Raw genomic sequence first — 20,839 nt, forward strand, 5'->3', positions numbered from 1 at the left:
TTCAAGCTGTGCACAACGCGTTTCGAATCTGCATAACCACACCCTCCATCCCCATTGTGACAGCACGTGAAGGTTCCGTGTGACAAAGCAAGCTCCATTTCCAGCTCCCTATTCCAAAAATCCATTTAATATATGGTCCCCAAATAGGGGACGTATCAGATAAGAACAGACACTACGCTTGATCTTGAGCCATTTGGCCGAGAAGCGATGATCAGAAATGGTTTGCCACTTGGGCCGCACCAAGGCCTACAACCGAAACCCACTGTGGAGACATAGCAAAAGATTGCCGCAGGGAAGACATTTTCCAGAAACTCTGGAAGCTCTGTCGATGACAGTTCTGTGGTGTGCGTGTGTTCAAGCTGTGCACAACGCGTTTTGAATCTGCATAACCACACCCTCCATCCCCATTGTGACAGCACGTGAAGGTTCCGTGCGACGAAGCAAGCTCCATTTCCAGCTCCCTATTCCAAAAATCCATTTAATATATGGTCCCCAAATAGGGGACGTATCAGATAAGAACAGACACTACGCTTGATCTTGAGCCATTTGGCCGAGAAGCGATGATCAGAAATGGTTTGCCACTTGGGCCACACCAAGGCCTACAACCGAAACCCACTGTGGAGACATAGCAAAAGATTGCCGCAGGGAAGACATTTTCCAGAAACTCTGGAAGCTCTGTAGATGACAGTTCTGCGGTGTGCGTGTGTTCAAGCTGTGCACAACGCGTTTTGAATCTGCATAACCACACCCTCCATCCCCATTGTGACAGCACGTGAAGGTTCCGTGCGACAAAGCAAGCTCCATTTCCAGCTCCCTATTCCAAAAATCTATTTAATATATGGTCCCCAAATAGGGGACGTATCAGATAAGAACAGACACTACACTTGATCTTGAGCCATTTGGCCGAGAAGCGATGATCAGAAATGGTTTGCCACTTGGGCCGCACCAAGGCCTACAACCGAAACCCACTGTGGAGACATAGCAAAAGATTGCCGCAGGGAAGACATTTTCCAAAAACTCTGGAAGCTCTGTAGATGACAGTTCTGCGGTGTGCGTGTGTTCAAGCTGTGCACAACGCGTTTTGAATCTGCATAACCACACCCTCCATCCCCATTGTGACAGCACGTGAAGGTTCCGTGTGACAAAGCAAGCTCCATTTCCAGCTCCCTATTCCAAAAATCCATTTAATATATGGTCCCCAAATAGGGGACGTATCAGATAAGAACAGACACTACGCTTAAACTTGAGCCATTTGGCCGAGAAGCGATGATCAGAAATGGGTTGCCACTTGGGCCGCACCAAGGCCTAAAACCGAAACCCACTGTGGAGACATAGCAAAAGATTGCTGCAGGGAAGACATTTTCCAGAAACTCTGGAAGCTCTGTCGATGACAGTTCTGCGGTGTGCGTGTGTTCAAGCTGTGCACAACGCGTTTTGAATCTGCATAACCACACCCTCCATCCCCATTGTGACAGCACATGAAGGTTCCGTGCGACAAAGCAAGCTCCATTTCCAGCTCCCTATTCCAAAAATCTATTTAATATATGGTCCCCAAATAGGGGACGTATCAGATAAGAACAGACACTACGCTTGATCTTGAGCCATTTGGCCGAGAAGCGATGATCAGAAATGGTTTGCCACTTGGGCCGCACCAAGGCCTACAACCGAAACCCACTGTGGAGACATAGCAAAAGATTGCCGCAGGGAAGACATTTTCCAGAAACTCTGGAAGTTCTGTAGATGATAGTTCTGCGGTGTGCGTGTGTTCAAGCTGTGCACAACGCGTTTTGAATCTGCATAACCACACCCTCCATCCCCATTGTGACAGCACGTGAAGGTTCCGTGCGACAAAGCAAGCTCCATTTCCAACTCCCTATTCCAAAAATCTATTTAATATATGGTCCCCAAATAGGGGACGTATCAGATAAGAACAGACACTACGCTTGATCTTGAGCCATTTGGCCGAGAAGCGATGATCAGAAATGGTTTGCCACTTGGGCCGCACCAAGGCCTACAACCGAAACCCACTGTGGAGACATAGCAAAAGATTGCCGCAGGGAAGACATTTTCCAGAAACTCTGGAAGTTCTGTAGATGATAGTTCTGCGGTGTGCGTGTGTTCAAGCTGTGCACAACGCGTTTTGAATCTGCATAACCACACCCTCCATCCCCATTGTGACAGCACGTGAAGGTTCCGTGCGACAAAGCAAGCTCCATTTCCAGCTCCCTATTCCAAAAATCTATTTAATATATGGTCCCCAAATAGGGGACATATCAGATAAGAGCAGACACTACGCTTGATCTTGAGCCATTTGGCCAAGAAGCGATGATCAGAAATGGTTTGCCACTTGGGCCGCACCAAGGCCTACAACCGAAACCCACTGTGGAGACATAGCAAAAGATTGCCGCAGGGAAGACATTTTCCAGAAACTCTGGAAGCTCTGTCGATGACAGTTCTGCGGTGTGCGTGTGTTCAAGCTGTGCACAACGCGTTTTGAATCTGCAAAACCACACCCTCCATCCCCATTGTGACAGCACATGAAGGTTCCGTGCGACAAAGCAAGCTCCATTTCCAGCTCCCTATTCCAAAAATCTATTTAATATATGGTCCCCAAATAGGGGACGTATCAGATAAGAACAGACACTACGCTTGATCTTGAGCCATTTGGCCGAGAAGCGATGATCAGAAATGGTTTGCCACTTGGGCCGCACCAAGGCCTACAACCGAAACCCACTGTGGAGACATAGCAAAAGATTGCCGCAGGGAAGACATTTTCCAGAAACTCTGGAAGTTCTGTAGATGATAGTTCTGCGGTGTGCGTGTGTTCAAGCTGTGCACAACGCGTTTTGAATCTGCATAACCACACCCTCCATCCCCATTGTGACAGCACGTGAAGGTTCCGTGCGACAAAGCAAGCTCCATTTCCAACTCCCTATTCCAAAAATCTATTTAATATATGGTCCCCAAATAGGGGACGTATCAGATAAGAACAGACACTACGCTTGATCTTGAGCCATTTGGCCGAGAAGCGATGATCAGAAATGGTTTGCCACTTGGGCCGCACCAAGGCCTACAACCGAAACCCACTGTGGAGACATAGCAAAAGATTGCCGCAGGGAAGACATTTTCCAGAAACTCTGGAAGCTCTGTAGATGACAGTTCTGCGGTGTGCATGTGTTCAAGCTGTGCACAACGCGTTTTGAATCTGCATAACCACACCCTCCATCCCCATTGTGACAGCACGTGAAGGTTCCGTGCGACAAAGCAAGCTCCATTGCCAGCTCCCTATTCCAAAAATCCATTTAATATATGGTCCCCAAATAGGGGACGTATCAGATAAGAACAGACTCTACGCTTGATCTTGAGCCATTTGGCCGAGAAGCGATGATCAGAAATGGTTTGCCATTTGGGCCGCACCAAGGCCTACAACCGAAACCCACTGTGGAGACATAGCAAAAGATTGCCGCAGGGAAGACATTTTCCAGAAACTCTGGAAGCTCTGTAGATGACAGTTCTGCGGTGTGCGTGTGTTCAAGCTGTGTACAACGCGTTTTGAATCTGCATAACCACACCCTCCATCCCCATTGTGACAGCACGTGAAGGTTCCGTGCGACAAAGCAAGCTCCATTTCCAGCATCCTATTCCAAAAATCCATTTAATATATGGTCCCCAAATAGGGGACGTATCAGATAAGAACAGACTCTACGCTTGATCTTGAGCCATTTGGCCGAGAAGCGATGATCAGAAATGGTTTGCCACTTGGGCCGCACCAAGGCCTACAACCGAAACCCACTGTGGAGACTTAGCAAAAGATTGCCGCAGGGAAGACATTTTCCAGAAACTCTGGAAGCTCTGTAGATGACAGTTCTGCGGTGTGCGTGTGTTCAAGCTGTGCACAAAGCGTTTCGAATCTGCATAACCACACCCTCCATCCCCATTGTGACAGCACGTGAAGGTTCCGTGTGACAAAGCAAGCTCCATTTCCAGCTCCCTATTCCAAAAATCCATTTAATATATGGTCCCCAAATAGGGGACGTATCAGATAAGAACAGACACTACGCTTGATCTTGAGCCATTTGGCCGAGAAGCGATGATCAGAAATGGTTTGCCACTTGGGCCGCACCAAGGCCTACAACCGAAACCCACTGTGGAGACATAGCAAAAGATTGCCGCAGGGAAGACATTTTCCAGAAACTCTGGAAGCTCTGTCGATGACAGTTCTGTGGTGTGCGTGTGTTCAAGCTGTGCACAACGCGTTTTGAATCTGCATAACCACACCCTCCATCCCCATTGTGACAGCACGTGAAGGTTCCGTGCGACGAAGCAAGCTCCATTTCCAGCTCCCTATTCCAAAAATCCATTTAATATATGGTCCCCAAATAGGGGACGTATCAGATAAGAACAGACACTACGCTTGATCTTGAGCCATTTGGCCGAGAAGCGATGATCAGAAATGGTTTGTCACTTGGGCCACACCAAGGCCTACAACCGAAACCCACTGTGGAGACATAGCAAAAGATTGCCGCAGGGAAGACATTTTCCAGAAACTCTGGAAGCTCTGTAGATGACAGTTCTGCGGTGTGCGTGTGTTCAAGCTGTGCACAACGCGTTTTGAATCTGCATAACCACACCCTCCATCCCCATTGTGACAGCACGTGAAGGTTCCGTGCGGCAAAGCAAGCTCCATTTCCAGCTCCCTATTCCAAAAATCTATTTAATATATGGTCCCCAAATAGGGGACGTATCAGATAAGAACAGACACTACACTTGATCTTGAGCCATTTGGCCGAGAAGCGATGATCAGAAATGGTTTGCCACTTGGGCCACACCAAGGCCTACAACCGAAACCCACTGTGGAGACATAGCAAAAGATTGCCGCAGGGAAGACATTTTCCAGAAACTCTGGAAGTTCTGTAGATGATAGTTCTGCGGTGTGCGTGTGTTCAAGCTGTGCACAACGTGTTTTGAATCTGCATAACCACACCCTCCATCCCCATTGTGACAGCACGTGAAGGTTCCGTGCGACAAAGCAAGCTCCATTTCCAGCTCCCTATTCCAAAAATCTATTTAATATATGGTCCCCAAATAGGGGACATATCAGATAAGAGCAGACACTACGCTTGATCTTGAGCCATTTGGCCAAGAAGCGATGATCAGAAATGGTTTGCCACTTGGGCCGCACCAAGGCCTACAACCGAAACCCACTGTGGAGACATAGCAAAAGATTGCCGCAGGGAAGACATTTTCCAGAAACTCTGGTAGCTCTGTCGATGACAGTTCTGCGGTGTGCGTGTGTTCAAGCTGTGCACAACGCGTTTTGAATCTGCATAACCACACCCTCCATCCCCATTGTGACAGCACATGAAGGTTCCGTGCGACAAAGCAAGCTCCATTTCCAGCTCCCTATTCCAAAAATCTATTTAATATATGGTCCCCAAATAGGGGACGTATCAGATAAGAACAGACACTACGCTTGATCTTGAGCCATTTGGCCGAGAAGCGATGATCAGAAATGGTTTGCCACTTGGGCCGCACCAAGGCCTACAACCGAAACCCACTGTGGAGACATAGCAAAAGATTGCCGCAGGGAAGACATTTTCCAGAAACTCTGGAAGTTCTGTAGATGATAGTTCTGCGGTGTGCGTGTGTTCAAGCTGTGCACAACGCGTTTTGAATCTGCATAACCACACCCTCCATCCCCATTGTGACAGCACGTGAAGGTTCCGTGCGACAAAGCAAGCTCCATTTCCAACTCCCTATTCCAAAAATCTATTTAATATATGGTCCCCAAATAGGGGACGTATCAGATAAGAACAGACACTACGCTTGATCTTGAGCCATTTGGCCGAGAAGCGATGATCAGAAATGGTTTGCCACTTGGGCCGCACCAAGGCCTACAACCGAAACCCACTGTGGAGACATAGCAAAAGATTGCCGCAGGGAAGACATTTTCCAGAAACTCTGGAAGTTCTGTAGATGATAGTTCTGCGGTGTGCGTGTGTTCAAGCTGTGCACAACGCGTTTTGAATCTGCATAACCACACCCTCCATCCCCATTGTGACAGCACGTGAAGGTTCCGTGCGACAAAGCAAGCTCCATTTCCAGCTCCCTATTCCAAAAATCTATTTAATATATGGTCCCCAAATAGGGGACATATCAGATAAGAGCAGACACTACGCTTGATCTTGAGCCATTTGGCCAAGAAGCGATGATCAGAAATGGTTTGCCACTTGGGCCGCACCAAGGCCTACAACCGAAACCCACTGTGGAGACATAGCAAAAGATTGCCGCAGGGAAGACATTTTCCAGAAACTCTGGAAGCTCTGTCGATGACAGTTCTGCGGTGTGCGTGTGTTCAAGCTGTGCACAACGCGTTTTGAATCTGCATAACCACACCCTCCATCCCCATTGTGACAGCACATGAAGGTTCCGTGCGACAAAGCAAGCTCCATTTCCAGCTCCCTATTCCAAAAATCTATTTAATATATGGTCCCCAAATAGGGGACGTATCAGATAAGAACAGACACTACGCTTGATCTTGAGCCATTTGGCCGAGAAGCGATGATCAGAAATGGTTTGCCACTTGGGCCGCACCAAGGCCTACAACCGAAACCCACTGTGGAGACATAGCAAAAGATTGCCGCAGGGAAGACATTTTCCAGAAACTCTGGAAGTTCTGTAGATGATAGTTCTGCGGTGTGCGTGTGTTCAAGCTGTGCACAACGCGTTTTGAATCTGCATAACCACACCCTCCATCCCCATTGTGACAGCACGTGAAGGTTCCGTGCGACAAAGCAAGCTCCATTTCCAACTCCCTATTCCAAAAATCTATTTAATATATGGTCCCCAAATAGGGGACGTATCAGATAAGAACAGACACTACGCTTGATCTTGAGCCATTTGGCCGAGAAGCGATGATCAGAAATGGTTTGCCACTTGGGCCGCACCAAGGCCTACAACCGAAACCCACTGTGGAGACATAGCAAAAGATTGCCGCAGGGAAGACATTTTCCAGAAACTCTGGAAGCTCTGTCGATGACAGTTCTGCGGTGTGCGTGTGTTCAAGCTGTGCACAACGCGTTTTGAATCTGCATAACCACACCCTCCATCCCCATTGTGACAGCATGTGAAGGTTCCGTCCGACGAAGCAAGCTCCATTTCCAGCTCCGTATTCCAAAAATCCATTTAATATATGGTCCCCAAATAGGGGACGTATCAGATAAGAACAGACACTACGCTTGATCTTGAGCCATTTGGCCGAGAAGCGATGATCAGAAATGGTTTGCCACTTAGGCCTCACCAAGGCCTACAACCGTAACCCACTGTGGCGACATAGCAAAAGATTGCCGCAGGGAAGACATTTTCCAGAAACCCTGGAAGCTCTGTAGATGACAGTTCTGCGGTGTGCGTGTGTTCAAGCTGTGGACAACGCATTTTGAATCTGCATAACCACACCCTCCATCCCCATTGTGACAGCACGTGAAGGTTCCGTGCGACAAAGCAAGCTCCATTTCCAGCTCCCTATTCCAAAAATCTATTTAATATATGGTCCCCAAATAGGGGACGTATCAGATAAGAACAGACACTACGCTTGATCTTGAGCCATTTGGCCGAGAAACGATGATCAGAAATGGTTTGCCACTTGGGCCGCACCAAGGCCTACAACCGAAACCCACTGTGGAGACATAGCAAAAGATTGCCGCAGGGAAGACATTTTCCAGAAACTCTGGAAGTTCTGTAGATGATAGTTCTGCGGTGTGCGTGTGTTCAAGCTGTGCACAACGCGTTTTGAATCTGCATAACCACACCCTCCATCCCCATTGTGACAGCACGTGAAGGTTCCGTGCGACAAAGCAAGCTCCATTTCCAACTCCCTATTCCAAAAATCTATTTAATATATGGTCCCCAAATAGGGGACGTATCAGATAAGAACAGACACTACGCTTGATCTTGAGCCATTTGGCCGAGAAGCGATGATCAGAAATGGTTTGCCACTTGGGCCGCACCAAGGCCTACAACCGAAACCCACTGTGGAGACATAGCAAAAGATTGCCGCAGGGAAGACATTTTCCAGAAACTCTGGAAGCTCTGTAGATGACAGTTCTGCGGTGTGCATGTGTTCAAGCTGTGCACAACGCGTTTTGAATCTGCATAACCACACCCTCCATCCCCATTGTGACAGCACGTGAAGGTTCCGTGCGACAAAGCAAGCTCCATTGCCAGCTCCCTATTCCAAAAATCCATTTAATATATGGTCCCCAAATAGGGGACGTATCAGATAAGAACAGACTCTACGCTTGATCTTGAGCCATTTGGCCGAGAAGCGATGATCAGAAATGGTTTGCCATTTGGGCCGCACCAAGGCCTACAACCGAAACCCACTGTGGAGACATAGCAAAAGATTGCCGCAGGGAAGACATTTTCCAGAAACTCTGGAAGCTCTGTAGATGACAGTTCTGCGGTGTGCGTGTGTTCAAGCTGTGTACAACGCGTTTTGAATCTGCATAACCACACCCTCCATCCCCATTGTGACAGCACGTGAAGGTTCCGTGCGACAAAGCAAGCTCCATTTCCAGCATCCTATTCCAAAAATCCATTTAATATATGGTCCCCAAATAGGGGACGTATCAGATAAGAACAGACTCTACGCTTGATCTTGAGCCATTTGGCCGAGAAGCGATGATCAGAAATGGTTTGCCACTTGGGCCGCACCAAGGCCTACAACCGAAACCCACTGTGGAGACTTAGCAAAAGATTGCCGCAGGGAAGACATTTTCCAGAAACTCTGGAAGCTCTGTAGATGACAGTTCTGCGGTGTGCGTGTGTTCAAGCTGTGCACAAAGCGTTTCGAATCTGCATAACCACACCCTCCATCCCCATTGTGACAGCACGTGAAGGTTCCGTGTGACAAAGCAAGCTCCATTTCCAGCTCCCTATTCCAAAAATCCATTTAATATATGGTCCCCAAATAGGGGACGTATCAGTTAAGAACAGACACTACGCTTGATCTTGAGCCATTTGGCCGAGAAGCGATGATCAGAAATGGTTTGCCACTTGGGCCGCACCAAGGCCTACAACCGAAACCCACTGTGGAGACATAGCAAAAGATTGCCGCAGGGAAGACATTTTCCAGAAACTCTGGAAGCTCTGTCGATGACAGTTCTGTGGTGTGCGTGTGTTCAAGCTGTGCACAACGCGTTTTGAATCTGCATAACCACACCCTCCATCCCCATTGTGACAGCACGTGAAGGTTCCGTGCGACGAAGCAAGCTCCATTTCCAGCTCCCTATTCCAAAAATCCATTTAATATATGGTCCCCAAATAGGGGACGTATCAGATAAGAACAGACACTACGCTTGATCTTGAGCCATTTGGCCGAGAAGCGATGATCAGAAATGGTTTGTCACTTGGGCCACACCAAGGCCTACAACCGAAACCCACTGTGGAGACATAGCAAAAGATTGCCGCAGGGAAGACATTTTCCAGAAACTCTGGAAGCTCTGTAGATGACAGTTCTGCGGTGTGCGTGTGTTCAAGCTGTGCACAACGCGTTTTGAATCTGCATAACCACACCCTCCATCCCCATTGTGACAGCACGTGAAGGTTCCGTGCGGCAAAGCAAGCTCCATTTCCAGCTCCCTATTCCAAAAATCTATTTAATATATGGTCCCCAAATAGGGGACGTATCAGATAAGAACAGACACTACACTTGATCTTGAGCCATTTGGCCGAGAAGCGATGATCAGAAATGGTTTGCCACTTGGGCCACACCAAGGCCTACAACCGAAACCCACTGTGGAGACATAGCAAAAGATTGCCGCAGGGAAGACATTTTCCAGAAACTCTGGAAGTTCTGTAGATGATAGTTCTGCGGTGTGCGTGTGTTCAAGCTGTGCACAACGTGTTTTGAATCTGCATAACCACACCCTCCATCCCCATTGTGACAGCACGTGAAGGTTCCGTGCGACAAAGCAAGCTCCATTTCCAGCTCCCTATTCCAAAAATCTATTTAATATATGGTCCCCAAATAGGGGACATATCAGATAAGAGCAGACACTACGCTTGATCTTGAGCCATTTGGCCAAGAAGCGATGATCAGAAATGGTTTGCCACTTGGGCCGCACCAAGGCCTACAACCGAAACCCACTGTGGAGACATAGCAAAAGATTGCCGCAGGGAAGACATTTTCCAGAAACTCTGGTAGCTCTGTCGATGACAGTTCTGCGGTGTGCGTGTGTTCAAGCTGTGCACAACGCGTTTTGAATCTGCATAACCACACCCTCCATCCCCATTGTGACAGCACATGAAGGTTCCGTGCGACAAAGCAAGCTCCATTTCCAGCTCCCTATTCCAAAAATCTATTTAATATATGGTCCCCAAATAGGGGACGTATCAGATAAGAACAGACACTACGCTTGATCTTGAGCCATTTGGCCGAGAAGCGATGATCAGAAATGGTTTGCCACTTGGGCCGCACCAAGGCCTACAACCGAAACCCACTGTGGAGACATAGCAAAAGATTGCCGCAGGGAAGACATTTTCCAGAAACTCTGGAAGTTCTGTAGATGATAGTTCTGCGGTGTGCGTGTGTTCAAGCTGTGCACAACGCGTTTTGAATCTGCATAACCACACCCTCCATCCCCATTGTGACAGCACGTGAAGGTTCCGTGCGACAAAGCAAGCTCCATTTCCAACTCCCTATTCCAAAAATCTATTTAATATATGGTCCCCAAATAGGGGACGTATCAGATAAGAACAGACACTACGCTTGATCTTGAGCCATTTGGCCGAGAAGCGATGATCAGAAATGGTTTGCCACTTGGGCCGCACCAAGGCCTACAACCGAAACCCACTGTGGAGACATAGCAAAAGATTGCCGCAGGGAAGACATTTTCCAGAAACTCTGGAAGTTCTGTAGATGATAGTTCTGCGGTGTGCGTGTGTTCAAGCTGTGCACAACGCGTTTTGAATCTGCATAACCACACCCTCCATCCCCATTGTGACAGCACGTGAAGGTTCCGTGCGGCAAAGCAAGCTCCATTTCCAGCTCCCTATTCCAAAAATCTATTTAATATATGGTCCCCAAATAGGGGACGTATCAGATAAGAACAGACACTACACTTGATCTTGAGCCATTTGGCCGAGAAGCGATGATCAGAAATGGTTTGCCACTTGGGCCACACCAAGGCCTACAACCGAAACCCACTGTGGAGACATAGCAAAAGATTGCCGCAGGGAAGACATTTTCCAGAAACTCTGGAAGTTCTGTAGATGATAGTTCTGCGGTGTGCGTGTGTTCAAGCTGTGCACAACGTGTTTTGAATCTGCATAACCACACCCTCCATCCCCATTGTGACAGCACGTGAAGGTTCCGTGCGACAAAGCAAGCTCCATTTCCAGCTCCCTATTCCAAAAATCTATTTAATATATGGTCCCCAAATAGGGGACATATCAGATAAGAGCAGACACTACGCTTGATCTTGAGCCATTTGGCCAAGAAGCGATGATCAGAAATGGTTTGCCACTTGGGCCGCACCAAGGCCTACAACCGAAACCCACTGTGGAGACATAGCAAAAGATTGCCGCAGGGAAGACATTTTCCAGAAACTCTGGTAGCTCTGTCGATGACAGTTCTGCGGTGTGCGTGTGTTCAAGCTGTGCACAACGCGTTTTGAATCTGCATAACCACACCCTCCATCCCCATTGTGACAGCACATGAAGGTTCCGTGCGACAAAGCAAGCTCCATTTCCAGCTCCCTATTCCAAAAATCTATTTAATATATGGTCCCCAAATAGGGGACGTATCAGATAAGAACAGACACTACGCTTGATCTTGAGCCATTTGGCCGAGAAGCGATGATCAGAAATGGTTTGCCACTTGGGCCGCACCAAGGCCTACAACCGAAACCCACTGTGGAGACATAGCAAAAGATTGCCGCAGGGAAGACATTTTCCAGAAACTCTGGAAGTTCTGTAGATGATAGTTCTGCGGTGTGCGTGTGTTCAAGCTGTGCACAACGCGTTTTGAATCTGCATAACCACACCCTCCATCCCCATTGTGACAGCACGTGAAGGTTCCGTGCGACAAAGCAAGCTCCATTTCCAACTCCCTATTCCAAAAATCTATTTAATATATGGTCCCCAAATAGGGGACGTATCAGATAAGAACAGACACTACGCTTGATCTTGAGCCATTTGGCCGAGAAGCGATGATCAGAAATGGTTTGCCACTTGGGCCGCACCAAGGCCTACAACCGAAACCCACTGTGGAGACATAGCAAAAGATTGCCGCAGGGAAGACATTTTCCAGAAACTCTGGAAGTTCTGTAGATGATAGTTCTGCGGTGTGCGTGTGTTCAAGCTGTGCACAACGCGTTTTGAATCTGCATAACCACACCCTCCATCCCCATTGTGACAGCACGTGAAGGTTCCGTGCGACAAAGCAAGCTCCATTTCCAGCTCCCTATTCCAAAAATCTATTTAATATATGGTCCCCAAATAGGGGACATATCAGATAAGAGCAGACACTACGCTTGATCTTGAGCCATTTGGCCAAGAAGCGATGATCAGAAATGGTTTGCCACTTGGGCCGCACCAAGGCCTACAACCGAAACCCACTGTGGAGACATAGCAAAAGATTGCCGCAGGGAAGACATTTTCCAGAAACTCTGGAAGCTCTGTCGATGACAGTTCTGCGGTGTGCGTGTGTTCAAGCTGTGCACAACGCGTTTTGAATCTGCATAACCACACCCTCCATCCCCATTGTGACAGCACGTGAAGGTTCCGTGCGACAAAGCAAGCTCCATTTCCAGCTCCCTATTCCAAAAATCTATTTAATATATGGTCCCCAAATAGGGGACGTATCAGATAAGAACAGACACTACGCTTGATCTTGAGCCATTTGGCCGAGAAACGATGATCAGAAATGGTTTGCCACTTGGGCCGCACCAAGGCCTACAACCGAAACCCACTGTGGAGACATAGCAAAAGATTGCCGCAGGGAAGACATTTTCCAGAAACTCTGGAAGCTTTGTCGATGACAGTTCTGCGGTGTGCGTGTGTTCAAGCTGTGCACAACGCGTTTTGAATCTGCATAATCACACCCTCCATCCCCATTGTGACAGCACGTGAAGGTTCCGTGCGACAAAGCAAGCTCCATTTCCAGCTCCCTATTCCAAAAATCCATTTAATATATGGTCCCCAAATAGGGGACGTATCAGATAAGAACAGACACTACGCTTGATCTTGAGCCATTTGGCCGAGAAGCGATGATCAGAAATGGTGTGCCATTTGGGCCGCACCAAGGCCTACAACCGAAACCCACTGTTGAGACATAGCAAAAGATTGCCGCAGGGAAGACATTTTCCAGAAACTCTGGAAGTTCTGTAGATGACAGTTCTGCGGTGTGCGTGTGTTCAAGCTGTGCACAACGCGTTTTGAATCTGCATAACCACACCCTCCATCCCCATTGTGACAGCAAGTGAAGGTTCCGTGCGACAAAGCAAGCTCCATTTCCAGTTCCCTATTCCAAAAATCTATTTAATATATGGTCCCCAAATAGGGTACGTATCAGATAAGAACAGACACTACGCTTGATCTTGAGCCATTTGGCCGAGAAGCGATGATCAGAAATGGTTTGCCACTTGGGCCGCACCAAGGCCTACAACCGAAACCCACTGTGGAGACATAGCAAAAGATTGCCGCAGGGAAGACATTTTCCAGAAACTCTGGAAGCTCTGTAGATGACAGTTCTGCGGTGTGCGTGTGTTCAAGCTGTGCACAACGCATTTTGAATCTGCATAACCACACCCTCCATCCCCATTGTGACAGCACGTGAAGGTTCCATGCGACAAAGCAAGCTCCATTTCCAGCTCCCTATTCCAAAAATCTATTTAATATATGGTCCCCAAATAGGGGACGTATCAGATAAGAACAGACACTACGCTTGATCTTGAGCCATTTGGCCGAGAAGCGATGATCAGAAATGGTTTGCCACTTGGGCCGCACCAAGGCCTACAACCGAAACTGTTGTGAATTTGCTTTTTGCTCCCTCTAGTGGTTACTAGTTTTTTGACTCTGGTTTTTCTGTCATTCCTTTTATCCGCACCTGGGTCGTTAGTTAGGGGTGTTGCTATTTAAGCTCCCTGGACCTTCAGTTCAATGCCTGGCAACGTAGTTATCAGAGCTAGTCTGCTGTGCTCTTGTCTACTGATCCTGGTTCCAGTTATATCAGCTAAGTCTGCCTTTTTGCTTTTTGCTTTTTGTTTTGGTTTTGTATTTTTGTCCAGCTTGTTCCAAATCTATATCCTGATCTTTGCTGGAAGCTCTAGGGGGCTGGTGTTCTCCCCCCGGACCGTTAGACGGTTCGGGGGTTCTTGAATTTCCAGTGTGGATTTTGATAGGGTTTTTGTTGACCATATAAGTTACCTTTCTTTATTCTGCTATCAGTAAGCGGGCCTCTCTGTGCTAAACCTGGTTCATTTCTGTGTTTGTCATTTCCTCTTACCTCACCGTTATTATTTGTGGGGGGGGCTTCTATCCAGCTTTGGGGTTCCCTTCTCTGGAGGCAAGAAAGGTCTTTGTTTTTCCTTTACTAGGGGTAGTTAGATTCTCCGGCTGGAGCGTGTCATCTAGAATCATCGTAGGAATGATCCCCGGCTACTTCTAGTGTTGGCGTTAGGAGTAGATATATGGTCAACCCAGTTACCACTGCCCTATGAGCTGGTTTTTTGTATTCTGCAGACTTCCACGTTCCTCTGAGACCCTCGCCATTGGGGTCATAACAGTTTGCCAGGCCAGTATTAAATGTTTAATGCATTGCAGAAGAGGGATTATAAGAAAGAAGATTCTGAGTTTTGTTTTTTTTTTCCTTCTTCCCCTTTACCTCAGAGTGGCTATGCTTGCTGCAGACATGAATGTCCAGACCTTGATTACAAGTGTGGACCAGCTGGCTACTCGTGTGCAGGGCATACAAGACTATGTTATCAGAAATCCTAGGTCAGAACCTAAAATACCGATTCCTGAACTGTTTTCCGGAGACAGGTTTAAGTTTAGGAATTTCGTGAATAATTGTAAATTGTTTTTGTCCCTGAGACCCTGTTCATCTGGAGACGCTGCTCAGCAAGTAAAAATTGTTATTTCGTTCTTACGGGGCGACCCTCGGGATTGGGCGTTTTCGCTGGCGCCAGGAGATCCGGCATTGGCTGATATTGATGCGTTTTTTCTGGCGCTCGGTTTGCTTTATGAGGAACCCAATCTTGAGATTCAGGCAGAAAAGGCCTTGCTGGCTATGTCTCAGGGACAGGACGAGGCTGAAGTGTATTGCCAAAAATTTCGGAAATGGTCCGTGCTGACACATTGGAACGAGTGTGCACTGGCCGCTAATTTTAGAAATGGCCTTTCTGAAGCCATTAAGAATGTTATGGTGGGTTTTCCCATTCCCACAGGTCTGAATGATACTATGGCACTGGCTATTCAAATTGACCGGCGGTTGCGGTAGCCCAAAACCGCAAATTCCCTCATGGTGTTGTCTGAACAGACACCTGATTTAATGCAATGTGATAGAATCCTGACTAGAAATGAGCGGAAAATTCATAGACGCCGGAATGGCTTGTGCTACTACTGTGGTGATTCTACACATGTTATCTCAGCATGCTCTAAACGTATAGCTAAGGTTGTTAGTCCTGTCACCGTTGGTAATTTGCAACCTAAATTTATTCTGTCTGTAACTTTGATTTGCTCACTGTCGTCTTATCCTGTCATGGCGTTTGTAGATTCAGGTGCTGCCCTGAGTCTTATGGATCTGTCATTTGCTAAGCGCTGTGGTTTTACTCTTGAACCATTGGAAAATCCTATTCCTCTCAGGGGTATTGATGCTACGCCATTGGCAGCAAATAAACCGCAGTATTGGACACAAGTTACCATGTGCATGACTCCTGAACACCGCGAGGTGATACGTTTCCTGGTTTTACATAAAATGCATGATTTGGTTATTTTAGGGCTGCCATGGTTACAGACCCATAATCCAGTCCTGGACTGGAAGGCTATGTCAGTCTCAAGTTGGGGCTGTCGTGGTATTCATGGGGATTCCCTGCCTGTGTCTATTGCTTCTTCTACGCCTTCGGAAGTTCCTGAGTATTTGTCTGATTATCAGGATGTCTTCAGTGAGTCTGAGTCCAGTGCACTGCCTCCTCATAGGGACTGTGACTGTGCTATAGATTTGATCCCTGGCAGTAAATTTCCTAAGGGAAGACTGTTTAATCTGTCGGTACCCGAACATACCGCTATGCGTTCATATATCAAGGAGTCTCTGGAGAAAGGACATATTCGTCCGTCTTCTTCCCCTCTTGGTGCGGGATTCTTTTTTGTGGCAAAAAAGGACGGATCTTTGAGGCCTTGTATTGATTATCGGCTTTTAAATAAGATCACTGTCAAATTTCAGTATCCTTTACCGCTGTTGTCTGACTTGTTTGCCCGGATTAAGGGTGCCAAGTGGTTCACCAAGATAGACCTTCGTGGTGCGTACAACCTTGTGCGCATTAAGCAAGGTGATGAATGGAAAACCGCATTCAATACGCCCGAAGGTCATTTTGAGTACTTGGTGATGCCTTTTGGGCTCTCCAATGCGCCTTCAGTTTTTCAGTCCTTTATGCATGACATCTTCCGGAAGTATCTGGATAAATTTTTGATTGTTTATCTGGATGATATTTTGGTTTTTTCTGATAATTGGGATTCACATGTGGAGCAGGTCAGGTTGGTCTTTAAAATTTTGCGTGAAAATTCTTTGTTTGTCAAGGGCTCAAAGTGTCTCTTTGGTGTACAGAAGGTTCCCTTTTTGGGGTTCATTTTTTCCCCTTCTGCTGTGGAGATGGACCCAGTCAAGGTCCGAGCTATTCTTGATTGGACTCAGCCCTCGTCTGTTAAGAGTCTTCAGAAATTCTTGGGTTTCGCTAACTTCTACCGTCGTTTTATCGCTAATTTTTCTAGCATTGTGAAACCTTTGACGGATATGACCAAGAAGGGCTCCGATGTAGCCAACTGGGCTCCTGCTGCCGTGGAGGCTTTCCAGGAGTTGAAACGCCGGTTTACTTCGGCGCCTGTTTTGTGCCAGCCCGATGTCTCACTTCCCTTTCAGGTTGAGGTGGATGCTTCAGAGATTGGAGCAGGGGCCGTTTTGTCGCAGAGAGGCCCTGGTTGCTCTGTTATGAAACCTTGTGCCTTTTTCTCTAGGAAGTTTTCGCCTGCCGAGCGAAATTATGATGTGGGCAATCGGGAGTTGTTGGCCATGAAATGGGCATTTGAGGAGTGGCGTCATTGGCTCGAGGGTGCTAAGCATCGTGTGGTGGTCTTGACTGATCACAAAAATCTGATGTATCTCGAGTCTGCTAAACGCCTTAATCCGAGACAGGCCCGCTGGTCATTGTTTTTCTCCCGCTTTGATTTTGTTGTCTCGTATTTACCAGGTTCAAAGAATGTGAAGGCCGATGCTCTTTCTAGGAGCTTTGTGCCTGATGCTCCTGAAGTCACTGATCCTGTTGGTATTCTTAAAGATGGAGTTATCTTGTCAGCTATTTCTCCGGATCTGCGACGTGTGTTGCAGAGATTTCAGGCGGATAGGCCTGAGTCTTGTCCACCTGACAGACTGTTTGTCCCGGATAAGTGGACCAGCAGAGTCATTTCCGAGGTTCATTCCTCGGTGTTGGCAGGTCACCCGGGAATTTTTGGCACCAGAGATCTGGTGGCCAGGTCCTTTTGGTGGCCTTCTTTGTCAAGGGATGTGCGGTCATTTGTGCAGTCCTGTGGGACTTGTGCTCGAGCTAAGCCTTGCTGTTCTCGTGCCAGCGGTTTGCTCTTGCCCTTGCCTGTCCCGAAGAGACCTTGGACACATATCTCCATGGATTTCATTTCTGATCTTCCGCTATCTCAGGGCATGTCCGTTATCTGGGTGATATGTGATCGCTTCTCCAAGATGGTCCATTTGGTTCCTTTGCCTAAGCTGCCTTCCTCTTCCGATCTGGTTCCTGTGTTTTTCCAGAACGTGGTTCGTTTGCACGGCATCCCTGAGAATATTGTGTCAGACAGAGGATCCCAGTTCGTTTCCAGGTTCTGGCGATCCTTTTGTAGTAGGATGGGCATTGATTTGTCGTTTTCGTCTGCTTTCCATCCTCAGACTAATGGACAGACGGAGCGAACCAATCAGACTTTGGAGGCTTATTTGAGGTGTTTTGTCTCTGCTGATCAGGACGATTGGGTGACATTCTTGCCGTTGGCTGAGTTTGCCCTTAATAATCGGGCTAGTTCCGCCACCTTGGTTTCGCCTTTTTTCTGCAACTCTGGTTTCCATCCTCGCTTTTCTTCGGGTCATGTGGAGCCTTCTGACTGTCCTGGGGTGGATTCTGTGGTGGATAGGTTGCAGCGGATCTGGAATCATGTGGTGGACAACTTGAAGTTGTCACGGGAGAGGGCTCAGCGCTTTGCCAACCGCCGCCGCGGTGTGGGTCCCCGACTACGCGTTGGGGATTTGGTGTGGCTTTCTTCCCGCTTTGTTCCTATGAAGGTCTCCTCTCCCAAGTTTAAACCTCGTTTTATTGGGCCTTACAAGATATTGGAAATCCTTAATCCTGTATCTTTTCGTCTGGATCTTCCTGTGTCGTTTGCTATTCACAATGTATTTCATAGGTCCTTGTTGCGGCGGTACATTGTGCCTGTAGTTCCTTCTGCCGAGCCTCCTGCTCCGGTGTTGGTTGAGGGCGAGTTGGAGTACGTGGTGGAGAAGATCTTGGATTCTCGCCTCTCCAGGCGGAGGCTTCAGTACCTGGTCAAGTGGAAGGGCTATGGTCAGGAGGATAATTCCTGGGTGGTCGCCTCTGATGTTCATGCGGCCGATTTAGTTCGTGCCTTTCATGCCGCTCATCCTGATCGCCCTGGTGGTCGTGGTGAGGGTTCGGTGACCCCTCACTAAGGGGGGGGTACTGTTGTGAATTCGCTTTTTGCTCCCTCTAGTGGTTACTAGTTTTTTGACTCTGGTTTTTCTGTCATTCCTTTTATCCGCACCTGGGTCGTTAGTTAGGGGTGTTGCTATTTAAGCTCCCTGGACCTTCAGTTCAATGCCTGGCAACGTAGTTATCAGAGCTAGTCTGCTGTGCTCTTGTCTACTGATCCTGGTTCCAGTTATATCAGCTAAGTCTGCCTTTTTGCTTTTTGCTTTTTGTTTTGGTTTTGTATTTTTGTCCAGCTTGTTCCAAATCTATATCCTGATCTTTGCTGGAAGCTCTAGGGGGCTGGTGTTCTCCCCCCGGACCGTTAGACGGTTCGGGGGTTCTTGAATTTCCAGTGTGGATTTTGATAGGGTTTTTGTTGACCATATAAGTTACCTTTCTTTATTCTGCTATCAGTAAGCGGGCCTCTCTGTGCTAAACCTGGTTCATTTCTGTGTTTGTCATTTCCTCTTACCTCACCGTTATTATTTGTGGGGGGGCTTCTATCCAGCTTTGGGGTTCCCTTCTCTGGAGGCAAGAAAGGTCTTTGTTTTTCCTCTACTAGGGGTAGTTAGATTCTCCGGCTGGAGCGTGTCATCTAGAATCATCGTAGGAATGATCCCCGGCTATTTCTAGTGTTGGCGTTAGGAGTAGATATATGGTCAACCCAGTTACCACTGCCCTATGAGCTGGTTTTTTGTATTCTGCAGACTTCCACGTTCCTCTGAGACCCTCGCCATTGGGGTCATAACATGAAACCCACTGTGGAGACATAGCAAAAGATTGCCGCAGGGAAGACATTTTCCAGAAACTCTGGAAGCTCTGTAGATGACAGTTCTGCGGTGTGCGTGTGTTCAAGCTGTGCACAACGCGTTTTGAATCTGCATAACCACACCCTCCATCCCCATTGTGACAGCACGTGAAGGTTCCATGCGACAAAGCAAGCTCCATTTCCAGCTCCCTATTCCAAAAATCCATTTAATATATGGTCCCCAAATAGGGGACGTATCAGATAAGAACAGACTCTACGCTTGATCTTGAGCCATTTGGCCGAGAAGCGATGATCAGAAATGGTTTGCCACTTGGGCCGCACCAAGGCCTACAACCAAAACCCACTGTGGAGACATAGCAAAAGATTGCCGCAGGGAAGACATTTTCCAGAAACTTTGGAAGCTCTGTAGATGACAGTTCTGCGGTGTGCGTGTGTTCAAGCTGTATACAACGCGTTTCGAATCTGCATAACCACACCCTCCATCCCCATTGTGACAGCACGTGAAGGTTCCGTGCGACAAAGCAAGCTCCATTGCCAGCTCCCTATTCCAAAAATCCATTTAATATATGGTCCCCAAATAGGGGACGTATCAGATAAGAACAGACTCTACGCTTGATCTTGAGCCATTTGGCCGAGAAGCGATGATCAGAAATGGTTTGCCACTTGGGCCGCACCAAGGCCTACAACCGAAACCCACTGTGGAGACATAGCAAAAGATTGCCGCAGGGAAGACATTTTCCAGAAACTCTGGAAGCTCTGTCGATGACAGTTCTGCGGTGTGCGTGTGTTCAAGCTGTGCACAACGCATTTTGAATCTGCATAACCACACCCTCCATCCAAATTGTGACAGCATGTGAAGGTTCCGTCCGACGAAGCAAGCTCCATTTCCAGCTCCCTATTCCAAAAATCCATTTAATATATGGTCCCCAAATAGGGGACGTATCACATAAGAACAGACACTACGCTTGATCTTGAGCCATTTGGCCGAGAAGCGATGATCAGAAATGGTTTGCCACTTAGGCCTCACCAAGGCCTACAACCGTAACCCACTGTGGAGACATAGCAAAAGATTGCCGCAGGGAAGACATTT

At 47.7% G+C, this 20,839-nt stretch overlaps 1 non-coding gene and 42 pseudogenes across 1 annotated transcript; all 43 read right to left on the bottom strand.

Moving 5' to 3' along the window:
• Positions 1-33: 33 nt before the first annotated feature.
• On the bottom strand, positions 34-209 carry LOC143760863 (U2 spliceosomal RNA; annotated as a pseudogene).
• A 177-nt stretch (positions 210-386) lies between these two features.
• LOC143763387 (U2 spliceosomal RNA) lies at positions 387-562 on the bottom strand (annotated as a pseudogene).
• A 177-nt stretch (positions 563-739) lies between these two features.
• Positions 740-915, bottom strand: LOC143760712 (U2 spliceosomal RNA; annotated as a pseudogene).
• Positions 916-1,092: 177 nt separating this feature from the next.
• On the bottom strand, positions 1,093-1,268 carry LOC143763087 (U2 spliceosomal RNA; annotated as a pseudogene).
• A 177-nt stretch (positions 1,269-1,445) lies between these two features.
• LOC143818840 (U2 spliceosomal RNA) lies at positions 1,446-1,621 on the bottom strand (annotated as a pseudogene).
• A 177-nt stretch (positions 1,622-1,798) lies between these two features.
• On the bottom strand, positions 1,799-1,974 carry LOC143760284 (U2 spliceosomal RNA; annotated as a pseudogene).
• Positions 1,975-2,151: 177 nt separating this feature from the next.
• On the bottom strand, positions 2,152-2,327 carry LOC143761953 (U2 spliceosomal RNA; annotated as a pseudogene).
• Positions 2,328-2,504: 177 nt separating this feature from the next.
• On the bottom strand, positions 2,505-2,680 carry LOC143762784 (U2 spliceosomal RNA; annotated as a pseudogene).
• A 177-nt stretch (positions 2,681-2,857) lies between these two features.
• Positions 2,858-3,033, bottom strand: LOC143760285 (U2 spliceosomal RNA; annotated as a pseudogene).
• Positions 3,034-3,210: 177 nt separating this feature from the next.
• LOC143762070 (U2 spliceosomal RNA) lies at positions 3,211-3,386 on the bottom strand (annotated as a pseudogene).
• A 177-nt stretch (positions 3,387-3,563) lies between these two features.
• Positions 3,564-3,739, bottom strand: LOC143761925 (U2 spliceosomal RNA; annotated as a pseudogene).
• A 177-nt stretch (positions 3,740-3,916) lies between these two features.
• LOC143760864 (U2 spliceosomal RNA) lies at positions 3,917-4,092 on the bottom strand (annotated as a pseudogene).
• A 177-nt stretch (positions 4,093-4,269) lies between these two features.
• Positions 4,270-4,445, bottom strand: LOC143763399 (U2 spliceosomal RNA; annotated as a pseudogene).
• Positions 4,446-4,622: 177 nt separating this feature from the next.
• On the bottom strand, positions 4,623-4,798 carry LOC143759704 (U2 spliceosomal RNA; annotated as a pseudogene).
• A 177-nt stretch (positions 4,799-4,975) lies between these two features.
• LOC143761954 (U2 spliceosomal RNA) lies at positions 4,976-5,151 on the bottom strand (annotated as a pseudogene).
• Positions 5,152-5,328: 177 nt separating this feature from the next.
• On the bottom strand, positions 5,329-5,504 carry LOC143818841 (U2 spliceosomal RNA; annotated as a pseudogene).
• Positions 5,505-5,681: 177 nt separating this feature from the next.
• On the bottom strand, positions 5,682-5,857 carry LOC143760286 (U2 spliceosomal RNA; annotated as a pseudogene).
• Positions 5,858-6,034: 177 nt separating this feature from the next.
• Positions 6,035-6,210, bottom strand: LOC143761955 (U2 spliceosomal RNA; annotated as a pseudogene).
• Positions 6,211-6,387: 177 nt separating this feature from the next.
• Positions 6,388-6,563, bottom strand: LOC143818842 (U2 spliceosomal RNA; annotated as a pseudogene).
• Positions 6,564-6,740: 177 nt separating this feature from the next.
• On the bottom strand, positions 6,741-6,916 carry LOC143760287 (U2 spliceosomal RNA; annotated as a pseudogene).
• A 175-nt stretch (positions 6,917-7,091) lies between these two features.
• On the bottom strand, positions 7,092-7,269 carry LOC143759438 (U2 spliceosomal RNA; annotated as a pseudogene).
• Positions 7,270-7,446: 177 nt separating this feature from the next.
• On the bottom strand, positions 7,447-7,622 carry LOC143760711 (U2 spliceosomal RNA; annotated as a pseudogene).
• A 177-nt stretch (positions 7,623-7,799) lies between these two features.
• On the bottom strand, positions 7,800-7,975 carry LOC143760288 (U2 spliceosomal RNA; annotated as a pseudogene).
• A 177-nt stretch (positions 7,976-8,152) lies between these two features.
• LOC143762071 (U2 spliceosomal RNA) lies at positions 8,153-8,328 on the bottom strand (annotated as a pseudogene).
• A 177-nt stretch (positions 8,329-8,505) lies between these two features.
• On the bottom strand, positions 8,506-8,681 carry LOC143761926 (U2 spliceosomal RNA; annotated as a pseudogene).
• A 177-nt stretch (positions 8,682-8,858) lies between these two features.
• LOC143762833 (U2 spliceosomal RNA) lies at positions 8,859-9,034 on the bottom strand (annotated as a pseudogene).
• A 177-nt stretch (positions 9,035-9,211) lies between these two features.
• LOC143763411 (U2 spliceosomal RNA) lies at positions 9,212-9,387 on the bottom strand (annotated as a pseudogene).
• A 177-nt stretch (positions 9,388-9,564) lies between these two features.
• LOC143759715 (U2 spliceosomal RNA) lies at positions 9,565-9,740 on the bottom strand (annotated as a pseudogene).
• Positions 9,741-9,917: 177 nt separating this feature from the next.
• Positions 9,918-10,093, bottom strand: LOC143761956 (U2 spliceosomal RNA; annotated as a pseudogene).
• Positions 10,094-10,270: 177 nt separating this feature from the next.
• LOC143818843 (U2 spliceosomal RNA) lies at positions 10,271-10,446 on the bottom strand (annotated as a pseudogene).
• A 177-nt stretch (positions 10,447-10,623) lies between these two features.
• Positions 10,624-10,799, bottom strand: LOC143760289 (U2 spliceosomal RNA; annotated as a pseudogene).
• Positions 10,800-10,976: 177 nt separating this feature from the next.
• On the bottom strand, positions 10,977-11,152 carry LOC143759726 (U2 spliceosomal RNA; annotated as a pseudogene).
• A 177-nt stretch (positions 11,153-11,329) lies between these two features.
• On the bottom strand, positions 11,330-11,505 carry LOC143761958 (U2 spliceosomal RNA; annotated as a pseudogene).
• Positions 11,506-11,682: 177 nt separating this feature from the next.
• LOC143818844 (U2 spliceosomal RNA) lies at positions 11,683-11,858 on the bottom strand (annotated as a pseudogene).
• Positions 11,859-12,035: 177 nt separating this feature from the next.
• On the bottom strand, positions 12,036-12,211 carry LOC143760290 (U2 spliceosomal RNA; annotated as a pseudogene).
• Positions 12,212-12,388: 177 nt separating this feature from the next.
• On the bottom strand, positions 12,389-12,564 carry LOC143761959 (U2 spliceosomal RNA; annotated as a pseudogene).
• A 177-nt stretch (positions 12,565-12,741) lies between these two features.
• On the bottom strand, positions 12,742-12,917 carry LOC143760713 (U2 spliceosomal RNA; annotated as a pseudogene).
• A 175-nt stretch (positions 12,918-13,092) lies between these two features.
• LOC143759384 (U2 spliceosomal RNA) lies at positions 13,093-13,270 on the bottom strand (annotated as a pseudogene).
• Positions 13,271-13,446: 176 nt separating this feature from the next.
• Positions 13,447-13,623, bottom strand: LOC143762220 (U2 spliceosomal RNA; annotated as a pseudogene).
• Positions 13,624-13,800: 177 nt separating this feature from the next.
• On the bottom strand, positions 13,801-13,976 carry LOC143761272 (U2 spliceosomal RNA; annotated as a pseudogene).
• Positions 13,977-19,863: 5,887 nt separating this feature from the next.
• LOC143762486 (U2 spliceosomal RNA) lies at positions 19,864-20,039 on the bottom strand (annotated as a pseudogene).
• A 177-nt stretch (positions 20,040-20,216) lies between these two features.
• On the bottom strand, positions 20,217-20,392 carry LOC143762073 (U2 spliceosomal RNA; annotated as a pseudogene).
• Positions 20,393-20,557: 165 nt separating this feature from the next.
• LOC143759408 (U2 spliceosomal RNA) lies at positions 20,558-20,745 on the bottom strand. Its single transcript, XR_013212216.1, has one exon. It is a non-coding gene; the product is annotated as a U2 spliceosomal RNA (small nuclear RNA).
• Positions 20,746-20,839: the final 94 nt, after the last annotated feature.

The sequence above is a fragment of the Ranitomeya variabilis genome, chromosome 3, assembly GCF_051348905.1.
Source record: "Ranitomeya variabilis isolate aRanVar5 chromosome 3, aRanVar5.hap1, whole genome shotgun sequence".
Lineage (NCBI taxonomy): Eukaryota > Metazoa > Chordata > Amphibia > Anura > Dendrobatidae > Ranitomeya > Ranitomeya variabilis.